We start from the raw sequence: 15155 nt of genomic DNA, 5'->3' as shown, positions 1-15155 counted from the left end.
TTTACAAGAGAAAATACCCAATCTGATTCACTGCTGTGCATGTAGAACACTTTTTTCCCTTTAAGCATTGAAAAGCACAGGAAGTTCTTGAAATGTGGTGCACGTCTTGTGACATGAATCAATTTGGAAGCAGTATCTGTAAACAGAGCTGATACCCAGACCAGACATATATAAAGTATCAGAAAACATAAAATTAACACAAAAACAAACAAACAAAAAAACAACTATGTAGGTCTCTAGGTATTACATCTCTTTCAGATAACCACTACGTAATATCCGAGGGAGAACAACTGAAGAGAAAGTCACTGGTGAATCCCAGAATTGCCCACATAGTCAAGACTTGTCAGATATATATGACTAAGATGTCTCTATCCTTAAAATGAACTTTTAAGATGATTAAGTCATGACGGAGCCTGAAACAGCAGATGGGACAAGAAGAACACACGGAACAATCAATAGTTATGTTTTAAGTTAGATTCTCTCACACTTTCTACTAATATGTTATTTTGGATTTTATTTCTCTTTCTACTCATTTTGATATAGAACACTATCAAATCATAGTGTGATCAGAAAAGTTGACTCATTTGTCCCCATAGATATAAACATCTCACACATCCAACTACAAACTGAACTCTCAGTCTGTGATACAAATGTCTGGACCCATGACTTGTTGGACACAAACGGTAAGAGAAAGAACACATAGCAGACTGTAACCTTGCAAATGTCACTAAACTCTTGGACTTAGTGCCCAAGAAATTTCAGTTTAATGGAGGAACAAAAATAAAAGAACATTTTGTGTACAACATTCTCACCACTTGTTTTGAAATACATTGGCTTTCCTCTTTTGCTTTTCTCATAAACATATCTAAAGCAAGGGGGATCAATAGTGCAGTCCCATGCAAGGAACTGAACTGTTGTAATTATAAATAAACCTCTACTATTCTGGAGTAACCCTAGCAACTCAAGTGTCTTACTTGCCAATTATCAGTAATTTGCTCCATTCAGTTCTATCAGAATTAGCTACTACTTCTTTCTTTGTTCAGATTGGAAACAGGATAAGTATACCTTGCAGCAACCAGAGGGACATTTGTCTGATCTTACTGACAGAAGTTTGACTGATGCAAGGAAAATTATCACCCTGTCTGCAGCAAAACATTTTGATGTGGACAGACAAGTCAATGAGTGGATAACATTATGACCTGTCATTTGAGTTGCTCCTCCAGAGAGCAGCTAACAAGAAAGAAAAGTAGCAGGTGCATATAAAAGTATAAGAACTGACATGAAGACGTGCAGTGGATTCACCTAGGACAGAAACCTGACTTTTTTATTTATAATCAGTTAGTACAGCATATACCAGTAAATACAATAAATATAGGAGGCTGCTAATTTAGTGTACACAAACGACTTTAAATAACTGTCACCCAGAATACTACACCAACTGTACAGTATTAAACTTCAGATTTATTTTTTCAAGCTCCTACACCATTCACAGCTGATGCTTTGAGTGTTTTCCTGTAGTTCCTGGAAGCATCATTGCGGAAGCCCTTACCCAGGAGTAAGCAGTTATTCCATTGCCCAAGTGCTTGCCTCTACCACTGTTTAAGGATTCCTGCTGAGACTTGAGTGAAATCTGATCCATTTTTGCCACTCATTACTGCTGTGAGGCATTTGAAGAAGAGATGCAATCTTCTGCCAAAACTTGGGAACAATCCTCACCACAAAAAAAAAAAAAAAACAGGATTTAGGTGCAGAATCCTAAAGAAATTTCAGCTGCCCCTGAGTGAAGACAATTTCACGTTGCTAAGACATTATACAATTGAGTAAATCATATGACATATAAAAATATTCTGGAGTGTCCGTCATGCCTTCAATGTCACAGACGTTTCAAGTTATGCCTATGTGAATTCCTACACCATTTACACATTTATGGCCAACACAGCCATGTTTTGGTTGTCATGGGACATTTGTGGGGTCACACTGCCATGGCCTTCTGATGTCATGATCCACCTCCCTGACAACTGCTATAAATATGGGGACCCTGACAACAGAACATCAGTCTTTAACAGACTCGCGCCTTGCTGGCACACTTGCGTCACAAGGAGTGATTTTCAAAGTCTCTTCCCACCACATGTTGTCCCCTGCGGAGGAGGATCCATCCTCCTCCACCAAAGAAGCCACGGCTTCAGGGGAGCAGCAGAAAACCTGAGCCGATGGATGTCAATCCACCAGAGAGCAGCGTCCCATGGAGGTGGACATCCCTCTAGAAGAACCACCCATGGAGATGGATCCACTTCCATCAAGGCAGGGCAGGCACCCCAACATCGTGTCTGCCTGGAGATGCTGCTACATCCGTCAGCAGCGCACCAGGGGCACGGAAGGCCGAGTGGGGACGGAGGGCAGTGAGGAGCTCCCAGCACGGCCTCCGTCATGATGAAGAAATAGCAAAACATTCTAAGAGCAATCAAAGGAACATCAGGGCCTTGGGGCGGTTGGGCAGAGGCACAGGCAGTATTTTCCTTTGTCCTTCAGCAGCAGGAAAAATACTGAAGGAACAGGCAGAACCTGCTGACCAAGATGTGGCTGTGAGGCACCCAGCACTGTGCTTTCTCCATCAGGGGACGGCCCACACCACACCAGGCCTGCCAGTGCCTGAGGGGTTCACTGATATCTGGGGGGGCAAAGGATTTTTGGATAGGACTTAGCAGGGTTGATTGATATAGCTTTAAACTAGATTCAGAGGGGAAAGAGATAAAACCAGGATCACCAGTAATAAACCATGGGAGAACGTGCCAAACTTTGAGGGACTGTGCACTGCTTGAGTCTGCTCCATGAGTTGAAGGATACAATGAAGCACACTGAAATGTTTGTACAGTCTGGAGGGGGAACAAGCAAGAGGAGCTAGAAGTGTAGGCTCATTTCCACAGCTACAACACCATTGGCATAAGAGAAACTTGATTGGGAAGAGCCCTTTGCTTGTATGCCACTCTTCCAGGATTGCTACATTAATGAATTATGCTGCTGGTGGAGAAAGGAGGACTTGCAGATGGTGTGTTTTGCTGCCTTTTCAAGTTACAGGAATCATGGTGAGAAAAGACAGGTCCTGACTCAGGCTTCAGCCCTTGGAGCCCTGGCTGGTGAGTTTCAACTTAAGGACTGAGGGAACGCCCTATGTTGTAGACAGGACCAGCCTTATCTAGGAATGTTTCTGAATGGAGTGGAGGTCTTCAAGTGTCAAAAGAGAACGATGAGGTGGAAGGAATTGTATTTGTCACTTCCAAGCGATGGATGCAAGAGAGCAGAAGATCCACCAGCAGAGAGCCAGACAGAAACTGGCACTTCAGAAATCAACTTGTTGCTGTGATTTTTTTCCAAGAATCAATCATTACTGCTATAAACACATTTGCTTCATGTTTGTAGAGGAGACAGGCCTTGGCAAACACTCCACAGATTAGAAAAACCATTTCAAGTACAAAGCTTAAATATCTCCCAAGTTTAAGATTGCTCAGGTTATGGCTCATCCCTATGGAAATTTTTAGCATGGATCTGAAACTGCATAATTTCAGTTAAATTCAGTTAAGTGTCCTCTTGCAGCCTGAAATATTGAGGTTGCCCATCTCCATGATATACACCAGTCCACTGGTACCAGAGTGAGAGTGCTATCACAGACAATACCCCTTCTTTTATCCTTTCCCTCATGCTTCTGCTACCAAATTCAACAATGAAAAACCAGCACACGCCTCCTGAGGCAATCATGCACTGATCTCAAAGCTGGGAAAAGGTGCTGTGCAACAGCCCCCACATTCCCTCAAAATGTCTCGAAGTAAACATGACAGGAAATTTAACAGTAGGGAATGAGTCCAGCATTCATGGTACAAAGTGTTACAAAGTTGGTGCAAGTGCACAAACAGCATGTGTCCCACGCATCCCCATGGTTAGCTTTTCTGTGGTACAAAAATACCTTCTAGAAGACTTTTTCTTTATTTTTTTTTAATGACAGCCTCCAAAAAGTTTTGGGATAAAAAAAAAAAACAATCTTAAGGTTGCTTTTTTTATCCCTTGAAGCCATTCCCAGGGACACCCACTACACTTCCTCATGTTTCAATACATCTGTTATCTGTTACTCTAAGTGCAGATTATCACATAGGCAATGATAGCCTCCCAGCACAAGAAATGATGTGAAATGCTCTGCTTGGAAAGCATTTTATTTAGCATGCAGAGCATGCATGCAGTTATTTTCTTTGTCACTGTTGAAGAGTGCTTGTGTCAGAATTGAAGAGAATATGTATCAGTGTGCTTAAAAGATTCCCATTTCATCTCAAGGAAGAAAACAAACATGGTAAGCAAAGTAATCATTGTGAAAACAAAAGGTAATGGTTCACAAGTACACGTAAAAGTTCATTCTTGAGTTCATTCTTCATCAAATGAAGCCAAGCTCATGGTCAGTACAAGGTTCTACACAAGCACAAGCATTCAGTACCTGAAGATCTATTATATTTAGCAGGAAGACTTAAGATCTGATGGTCAAATTCAAAAGCTGCAAACAGTTCTTAGAATAAGATATATACACTAAGCACTGAAGATAATTAACTACTGAAGCAGCTTACCTACAGAGGTTATGATGACTATGATTGAAAGTTTTCAATGATTAAAAAAAATCTCTTTCAAAGACAATTCTGCTTTATTCATATGTTATCATACAGGATGCAAGAATGACCTGTACATTCTAGTGCCTGCATACTGTACATGTCAAGTTTGATGAAATATTATTTCTTTCTATCACTACATCTCTAAGTGACATGAGATAGGTGAAAAACAACAGAGCTTTCTTAAGATCGTAAGCTGTTTTACCCAAGGCTGAGGCAGGCAGGACATTTCCACCCTCTAGCTTGAAAGTCTAGTTCTTACTAAAACTATCATATCATTAATGACAAATATAAAGGCGTCTGTTGCTTGTTTGTTTGTTTTCACTCCTGAGGAAGTACCAAAATCCTACTGCAAAGACTGTACCAGTACAGTGATTCCAAGAAAGAGACAAAAAAGTAATTACAATAAACTTGAAGATTATAATAGAATGAGTTTCCTAGGACTCTTAAATAAATGCAGTGTTAACTAATGCTAAATCATATCCAATTGACAGAGATTTTGAGAAGACCATGAATATAGTGAAAGGGTTATATCTTGGAGAGAATAAATATATTTTTCCTAATTACTGTTGGTGTGCAATTCAATTTTTGATAGCAAAGCCTCATCTGCCTTCAACACGTGTCATCTGATCCATACAGCTTTTAAGGTAGTCCTGTTTATTGTTAGCAGGCAGCAGAAAAGAAACAGAGCATTCAGCTGTCAGAGGGCATTTAGAAGACCAAGATTCACAGTCTCAGAGCTACAAATATGTAATGTCAAATTAGGGTCAAGTGGATAACCCCTATTTTATATCCTGGAAAAAAATAGTGAAAAAGCATTATTCTGCTCTAGGACTTCTCATGTTATATATACATACAAATTGGTACCAAGTATTTGTGCACAAACAAGATGTCAGTTCTCAAGAACCTGTGGGTTTGTGACTGCAGTAATCATAGAACTTTCTACAAGCTAAGCTACTGCTGCATGCTCTGAACAGCCAAACCATTTTGCAGCAAAACCAATTCACTACAATTCCTTGTCAACCATAACATACACAAGGAAACAAAAGTAAGTGATTGGGTGAGGCTCAACAAGTAGAGCAAAGGTATGTGGCAGACTAAGTAGAAGAGTGATGGCAAAAGAAAATGCAAGAGCAAATATGTAAGTGCTTATATTGAGAATTTCAGCCTCAAAACCATGGAAAATACTGAGAAATACTAAGGCTGGGACAAAAGACTGAATAATACCATAATGCTGACTAAGAGGGAATAAGATATTGTCAGCATTGCTCACAGGGGTCAGTCAAAAACTTAAACACAGCAGAAACAAAAGAGAAAATTAAAGAAATAAGCAATCCAACCTTTCCATCTGTATCCTGCTGAGGGAACAAGCAGTTTGTAAGTTGTAGTCTGCCGTGTAACTCAGTATTAGCTGCAGGCTCATACATAGGATAGTAAAGCATATGCAAGGACTGATTTATAGGATCCAAAGAGAGAGAGCCTAAGTCCTGCAGCATCCTGCAAAAAGTCCTGTTTGCATCTTCCTCACATACAAACGTCTGCTGATGGAAAGTTTCCTGCTGAGAAAGAGAGAGACAAGCAAGAGAATCTCTGGAGGAAAATCTCACCTGTAGAGAGAGAGGTCTAGTCTGTAGAAAGCCAAGAAACTTCATATTACATTGGTGGCTTTTTTTTGCCCTGAAATCCACAGGCTAATGATTACAATAGAGGCAGGGCTTGCTGCAATCACACTACTTAACTGCTGCTCAGCAGGTTTCTGCCCCTACATCTGAAGCCTCTCTCAAAGTCACAGCAGGACAGAGGTAATGGGGAGGATGTGAAGTGAGCAAAGTGTCCCAGCACCAGTAAAAGAGGGCAACAAGTGGTGGTATTTGTCATGGCAGAAGATTAACACATCAGATCAAAGCTGAAAAGCGTCACAACAGGTTTGGGGGTTTGTTGGTGGTTATTTGAGAACTGCATTTCCTCACCTGACAGCTACAATGGATGCTGGGAAATCATTCGCTCAGAAAAATCCTTCAGGTGAGCAGAGGTGAAGAAGTGGGACTGCAAAACCTTAATGCAAAATTACAACTTTGGATATTTTCCTACCTCAAATAATCTCGAAGCTGAGTGGGAGCTGACTGCAGAGTGAGCATTCTTTCCCCAACACTGAAAAAAGCTCTTTAATCTTTTCATTTGGATAGGGCAAACGTAAACATAACCAACACCCAGCTTCTCCCTGGAGTTCAGTTCTGCTGGCTTTGAAAGCAAAGCAGTTCAGGTCTACCATTCAGGGGCAAATACTGTGTATTTTTAACCCCCCACTTCCCTGAATACCTAACAGAAGCTGGCTGAAGGGCCTCCATTCAGCACACCTGACTTCAACAGACTTCTGTGAATTCCTGCTTTGAAGATAAAGGGATTCTGGAGCTGCTGCAGCATAAATGTCCTTAGCTCTGAACACAGTGTTGATGGGCTACATCTTTCATCCAAGCAAAACTTGCAAGCTTCCTTACCTTAGAATTACAGCCGCAGCTTGTAAATGCCCACACCTCCAAACCCAGCAGAGGAGTTTAACAAATGCCCATACAGTAGAACAGTTGCAGCTTATGTAGTGCTATGCCAAAAGAAAAGCAGGTGGAAAGATGTGTACTGCATGTAGACCTGGAAGGGTGAACATGCACCTGAAGAACACTGTTCAAGAAAGGTTTTCACCTTAACGCAATCAAAGGTGGTTCAAGAGACACAAAAGAAAAAAAAAGCTGAATGCTTTAGCATATATTACTGGGAACCACCATATTTCTTTTAACAGTGCTGTATTGTGTCTTGTGACTTTCTGTTTGTCTTTTTAAGAGAAAAAAAAAAAAAAAAGCTGGGCAAACACTTCATGCATCCCAAGAAACATTTCATGCATGCCCAGGACTGGGCAACTAAGCAGACTCACATCACACTTCTGACAGAGGAAAGCTTTAATCAGGGCAAAGAGAGCTGGGGAATTCATTAGCACTTTGCTCAGAACAGGAAACTGTCACTTCCATAGGAGATTTTGAACTTCTTCATTCAGTTGTCCAGTAGCAAATGCAGTACTTTTGCAGCAAGCCTATTAGCTGCAGTAACTACTACATTCCTGAAGGAGATCAGCAACTATGCTCCTTTACACTCTGTGTGTCTACACAAATTTCTTATAAGCTCCCATCACCCTGATCTGAGGCACTTGCATCCAATAGAATGAGTTTACTCCCTTCATTTGAAATTCAACCATTTCTGACATATAAATGGAATCTGCACTGTTTTGCCAGTTTACTCTTACGGGTTCTTTTATTTATAATGGCCACTGCATGCAAAGAAATCTAATGAATCCTTGCCCACATTTCATATTAAGTAAAGCACTACAATTTTAGGCTTTTTTTCCCCCACTGCAACAAAAAATATATTTTGATGTGGAAAGGATATCCTTCCTGCTGAGATAACAGCTCATATCCACCAATTATATCTAACAAGTGTCAAAGGTCTCCTAATCATACCAGACTCCTCACCAATATCCAGTACAATGACAGATGGTACTTCAAGTGCCTTCTCTTGAATTAAAAGCACTTAACAGGACTGTAACCACAGCATGGGCAAATTAAGAATAGTTCTACGTTCCATTTGCCAAGAGGTTTGAAAGTTCATTAATAACATCCCTACAGTTAAAAAGGCAGAAGAAAGATGAGTGATAGAAAGTTAACAATGCATGTGACTCAACTTTTCTGCTAAATCTAATAGTTGAGTCATAAGGGGGGAAAAAAGTGTCACTTTGAATTGTAATATCACATGAGCATCACGAGCAATCAGTTGTTATGAAAAATTGCACCTTGGAAAGAAACAAAGAACAATGGAAAGTTCCAGATACATTTTGCAATGGCATACATCTGATGGCCTATCCCCATTGCAAGAACATTTCCAGCTAGCAAAGGCTTTTAGGATATCTCCTTAGCATTTGATGCTTTTTTTTCCTGATAGCAGCACTCCTGAATTAATTTCTGTGCAGCTGCCTTAAACTTTTCTGATGATTCTAACTAGGTGCTAAGAGGGCTGTGTGTTCCGACTCCACAATATAATCCACACGCATAATCCAGCAGGATCAAACCCTACTAGAAACAGCAGCATAGGTTGCAGAACAATTAACAAAGTGACAATTTTATATTTTGACTATATTTTAGCAACTAAGCGAGAAAGCTAATGGGCACAAGAAATAATACTGGCCAAGAAACTGCTATTCCTCCCTTCCCTTTAAAAATAAACAAATGAGAACTGATACTAGCAAGACTCTACAGAGTGTCAAATGAATACTACAGAACAATGGAAGCCTCCAGCAGTGAAAATCCACAACTTAAGTTAATACTCTATACTCAGCAGCAATAGATACTTGAAAATTGCATTACTGCTATCTTCCTCCAAGATGTAAGGCAGCATGAAATATATGAAATTACCTTGTCTCTACTTTTCAAGCATGAGTTTAATCCTAGGTAGACTGAAACACATTCATTTGTTCTTGCAAGCTTCCCTCCTTCCACCAGCTGCACTGTTTGTTGGGAGCTTTCTCTGCAATAGGAAGCTAACATGTAGATGTTTACTGGAAGAGCAACCAATAAACAACATTTCATTTCCACCAATTTTTGGACCACATCTTTTATCTGAAGACCAAAACCTTATATAAATTGTTTAGGCATCTTTAACATATCAAGATTGAAACTGCTATGACAAAACAGCTCATTTATTTACTTCGATTCCCACTTTCTCCTTTATATTTGTCTGTTTTGGAGAGAGACTTCTCAGAACATCAGGTGAAAGAATAAAGCTATCTTCTTACCTATAAGGGTCGAACAGTTGATGGAAAAGTCAAGCCATGCCAGGGGACTCAAGCATGATGAGAAAGTCTACCACCCAGTGATGCTTTTTCTTTCATTGTTTTTGGCTTTGGAGATTTCTTCTCCTCCCTTTGGTAAAGGCAGGTAAGAGGGTATAGGACATAGCACAAACTGCTAGCTACTTCTTTCACCCAATTACAACGTTATCTTAAAAGCAGCAAGGAAGCTTCTCGCAGGGAATCTTGCAGTTACTCAGTTCAAGTTGGAAGGAAAGATGTAAAGAAACAAAAATAAAAAACAAGCAAGCCTTTTACTAAGTTAATCATACCTAGCTATTTCTAGAGTTCTGAGAGAGAGGAGATAAAAAGCCCAGAAGTCTCCTTGCTGCTACAAGCTGTTACAGCTCTGTTGACTGATGAGGACGGCTTGCCCCATGGCTTTCAGCCAGCAGAACCACAGCTCACATGAGCTGTCTGCTCCCTGCACCACAACAACGGGTCCCTGAGATACACTGGGGAGGCTGTAGGCAACTGTACTCAGAAAGCAGGATATTTACTCAAGTTCCTTCACTTCAAAAAGATTGTTTTATATTCTTTCTTTACTTGGTATTTTGTTTATATCTTGTATTCAGTTAAGAACTTTATACATCACGAGCATCACACTTAGAAATATGCATATTAAGAACAATCCCAAGGGAAATAATCCCATGCCTACTTCTCTACCATTCTCAGTCAAGATGAAAAGATAACTCTCAACTTAATGTGTCTCTAGAAGGAAAACAAACAAACCATACACCCCCTCCCCCATACCCCTTCCTCCACCCCAATCTACTATTTCTTTCTTATATGCACAACACTAATAGTTCAAGAAATTCCTGAAACTCAAGTCAGTGGTGTGACAGGAAAGTTCTATTAATTTCCCAAGTGCCTACAATGAAGACAAAGTTTATGCAGCACTCTCTGCTTGCTTAGCTTAGGAACTGAAGAGCTATGGTAGACAGAAATAGAAAAAGTTGGAGAAATGAATTGTCAGTTACCCATTAGTTTATGAACTGTCCTTGTCTCCCAGTTGTAGTTTTGTATTCTTCCCAGAAACACCTATTCTAAGTTACACCTCCTTGGCTAACGTAAACACTGAAAACAAGGAATACCAACATGGCAATGTGACTGCAAGTCCACATTGCACTGTGCAGTTCTGAAAAATGGATCCAGCCTGTAATATCATGTATATCTATCAATCAGCTCTCAAGGAAGGGCTTCATTTCCAGTTCTATTTTGGAGGTTAAACAGAAGGAGAAGGAAATATTTTCTTTTGAAAGAACACGTATCATTCTTTCTAACTGCCTATTTCTGTGAAACAATGGCTTTGTCCCCATCACTCTCCCCTCCTCAAAAAGCTATTAACTGGAGTGAAAGAAGAGGAAGCGAAGGTAAAGCTCTCAGTGAGAGGGAATGAGTGTTCGAAATCTCATCTCCCCTTTTCTCAGCACACAGCCATCCAATGATTAGAACTGAGTTAAAGCAATAGCTATTGGACAACACTGAACTAGATGATTAAAACAGAGTGAAGAGTTCAAGTAATTATTAGCCAGATTCGAACACCAGGGAATGGAGCACTGCATTCCCTACATCATCGTGCCTACAAAGGAATAGAGGAATGTTAGCAGCTTCTTCAGGCACCCCACAACCACAAAGCCAGTTTCTTTTGTTCAGTAATTTCATCACCTTTACAAATGGTTCACATACACACACACACCACTCTGTGGTGGTCCAGGGTTCAAAGAGCAACATTAACACACACCTGATCAAATCTACACTTAACTTCTCATGGTGAAGCGCACATCAATTCTGCAGACAATCCAGTTGTGTAAAAAGGCAGAGAGAGAGCATGAGTGAGAGCATGAAGCCTGAGGAAAGCTCTCCCCACCACAGCTTTACTAATACTGCTGGCAGTGCCAACAAGAGATGCTTTCCTGTTCACAACATGATTACTTGGAGGACCTTGATTAATGCGTATTACTGAGGCAGATGAATTCAAATCTACACAGCAACTTTTGCAACCTGGATGAGCCTGATTAATAGCTGTGAGGCACGAAAACCCCTATCTGAACTTATGCATACTATAAAAAATATTTTTAACAGCAAAATCTAAAAAGCATTTATTTCTGACCATAGATGAGCTTCTCTTCTGAATGGCTCCAAGTGAGGGGCCGGGCTAGGATCTTCCAGCTACTCCCAGGCAAAAGAAGATAACTGCAACAGTGCTACTTTTCTTATCAGTAACCCCAGCCCAGGGGTCTGAGTACCACTATGGCAATAGTTGCTATATTATCCTGTGATGGCAATGATATTATGATACATTTAACGAGTACATTTCATACCAATATCCTAGGGTACAGAATTATACATGTACTGAGGATGAAAATAGTAATTTAAAAAAAAAAAAAGTTTCAAGAATCTTTCTCGTATCCCATGTCCCAGTAATTGCTTTCTATGAAGTGAAAGACCACGGAGTTTATGGTCATAGAATCACAGAGTGGTTTGGGTTGGAAGGGACCTTTAAGATCACCTCATTCCAACCCCCCGCTATAGGCAAGGACACCTCCCTCTAGCCCAGGTTGCTCACAGCCCCATCCAGCCTGGCCTTGAGTGCTTTCAGGGAGGAGGCATCCACAACCTCACTGGGCAACCTGTGCCAGTGTCTCACCACCCTCACAGTGAAGAATTTCTTCCTGATATCGAGTCTAAATCTACCCTCTTGGAGTTAAAGCAATTTCTGCTCATCCTGTCACTACATGCCCTCATAAAAAAGTCATCCTGAGGAAGTATGTTGAAGTTAATTGTATTTTCATTCCAGATGCAAGCTATAATCTGCAATACATGTATAATGCCATATAATATACTTTCACACCTACAATCCACTTGTTTCAGACAAGCAGACCTATGGAGGGCCTAATGCAATATTTCTAGGGCCATTTCCAGCCCAGTAGTAGGCTCAGGAGTAGCAGATATATTTTTATTTCTTATTTCTTTTAGGCTCTGGAAAGCTCTTTCTCCTAATAGTTCTTCCTGAAGCTTAATAATTAATTGAAACTATTCTGGACACAACTCCAATGGTACATACTGAGACTGGTCAAAATATGAATAGAGGTTGTCTACTTCATAATTTTTAATAGTGAATTTGCAAGATATACCTCTATATATTTAATACTGGAGCAAGTTAACCACATACATAGATATTTTGTTTTAATGCATAATTATTTCTCGTTATTTGTTGTTTTTTTGTTGATGTGACAAGCAAAAGAATCAGATCAGCAGATCACTGGAGCAGCTTTCACCATGTACCTGGTGAGTTAATAAATAGATGGTGCAGTTACAGTGACAGGCATCACACCAGAAAAGAATTAGAGAAAAAACAGTAAGCAACTCAGGGAAAAAAAAAAAATCCACCTCTCCCTCTGGCATCACTGAAAGTATCAGCTTCATGTCTGAAAACCTCAAGAAAAAAGTGACTGATAAACAGATGAGCTGTCCCAAATATCACAAGGATGACAGAAAGCCACTCAGCTAAGGAACAGACTGTCTTACATCTGTGTTGAGTAATCAAACACATTAAAAATCAACAAAGACAAAACTGAAGAGAAAAAGAACATATCCTAAGAGGTCTGTAGAGGGGCTTTGTTGCATACTGCAACTCCTGTTGTGGCAGAATAGAACAGATCTCACAAAAACCATCAGGTAGCAACAAAATAAGCTCAGGGGATTTTCTGGAGAGCCAAAACTGCAAAAAAGGAGAGGAGAGGAGAGGAGAGGAGAGGAGAGGAGAGGAGAGGAGAGGAGAGGAGAGGAGAGGAGAGGAGAGGAGAGGAGAGGAGAGGAGAGGAGAGGAGAGGAGAGGAGAGGAGAGGAGAGGAGAGGAGAGGAGAGGAGAGGAGAGGAGGGGAGAGGAGAGGAGGGGAGGGGAGGGGAGGGGAGGGGAGGGGAGAAAAAAGGTTCATGACATATAAGTTACAAATTTCTACCACTCATTAATTTGGGCACTCAAACCACCTGAAATGGATGAGAAAAATAAATTGCAAACAACTTGCCATGCAAACACAAACAGTTTAAAATGTTATTCACACTTCTACATGAAGTGAGAGGTTTTCTGGAAGGATATTAGAATTGTATCATCAATGCAGATCTTAAGTGTTCAGATTCTGGCCAATTTCATAGTATTTTAAACAATCTTTACACAAGCAAAATATGCATTTATTTCAGAATACGAATAACTGCCATGCAGCTTTTACTTAAAAGAAAATTACAGACAAGAAGCATTCCATCTGTATGTGATCAGTACAGCAAGATATAGAAGCTCCAGGTTTTCTGAAGCCTGCCCTACACAAAATTACTGTATGAGTAACTGTGAAAGTTAAGAACTAGAGCAGAGCTATTTCCATGGGAGCACCAAAGGATGGTACGGTGTGCAGATGGAAATGATGGGTTTTTCAGGCTTTACGATTATGATTCTGAAGTGCAAAGAGAAGAGTAAATTTACTATCACTTATACAAGCCATGCAACAGAATCAGTTACAGAAAGGTATTAGCACAGACAGTGAGCAGCTCTGCAGTGGCAGTTCTCCAGCATTCTCAGTACTACAAAGGTAATGTCGACATAGTCAAGTATGACAACCGAGGGGGCTGGTTTGTGTTTAGTATCACTGATTTATTTGCCAAAAGAAGTATCTATTGTTCCAGTTTCAAGTGCTGAAGTAGTAAATGTATTTCAGATAAAAATTCCTCATTCTGTATCTACTAAATTATGCAACATCAAGAAATGTAAATCACTTTCTCATTACTGTAATAAAATATCTTATGGCTAAGGGAAGCAAACAGATCATTACATAAGGAAGATATATAGATAGTTTTTTCAACCTTGACCTTTGTTGAAAAAATCCCACAGGTTTTTATGTTCAGCTAACTGGGAGAAAGCATGTGAGGCAGAGTATTAGCTTGGATTTAGTAGGTTTAGGGACGGGACTATCAATTGAGCAGAACTTCAATTACAGACTAATTTAATGTATACCCAAGTACATTACTGCAATTCAATAAACATCTCTTCAGAATTAAACAATTCCAATTTGCTTTCATTTCAGCCTGTATATATGCGTTACGAATTTGCTATTATCCACACTAAAATTAGCCAGACTAGAAGTACTCATCCATGCAATCCCAGTGTTTCACAGTGCTGCATCAAACTAACCTCAAATGAACCACTTAACTTTGCCTGCTTACTATACAAGAGCATGGAGCAGAGGAGTGTGCCTTCTCATAACAATACTGCTTTCCTCAAGTTTTTCTGGCTAGGTGCCTGCCTGGGTAATTCAGCAGCGAGTCTATCAATGTCCCTCATGTTGGATGCCCAGCCATTCACATTTACAACTCAATCTTCTATTTTTCTCCTCCTCACATTGCTAAACATGAAAGTGTCAGGCACATGCCCAACTTTGCATATTCTTATATTGGTTGCTCTGGAAGACTGCCCTCCCCCTACTTAACAATCATACAGCACTAATATGCCACTCTTGGCAACTCAGTTTCATTTTAATCATGAGTTAACTCCTCCAACAAGATACTAGATAATTTGGTGGGAATTAAAAGCACTTGGCACCTAAACCGGACATTCTCTTCATGATCAGTGT

At 40.2% G+C, this 15155-nt stretch overlaps 1 protein-coding gene across 8 annotated transcripts in view; it reads right to left on the bottom strand.

The window, feature by feature from the left end:
* The window catches only part of PTPRT (protein tyrosine phosphatase, receptor type T), a 432923-nt gene that overhangs the window by 241821 nt on the left and 175947 nt on the right, over positions 1 to 15155 (bottom strand). The window lies entirely within an intron of this gene.

This window comes from Gallus gallus, chromosome 20 (genome assembly GCF_016699485.2).
Source record: "Gallus gallus isolate bGalGal1 chromosome 20, bGalGal1.mat.broiler.GRCg7b, whole genome shotgun sequence".
In the NCBI taxonomy this organism is placed as follows: Eukaryota; Metazoa; Chordata; class Aves; order Galliformes; family Phasianidae; genus Gallus; species Gallus gallus.
Note: the sequence above shows the minus strand (reverse complement) of the source record. Positions and strands in the feature narration are given on the sequence as shown.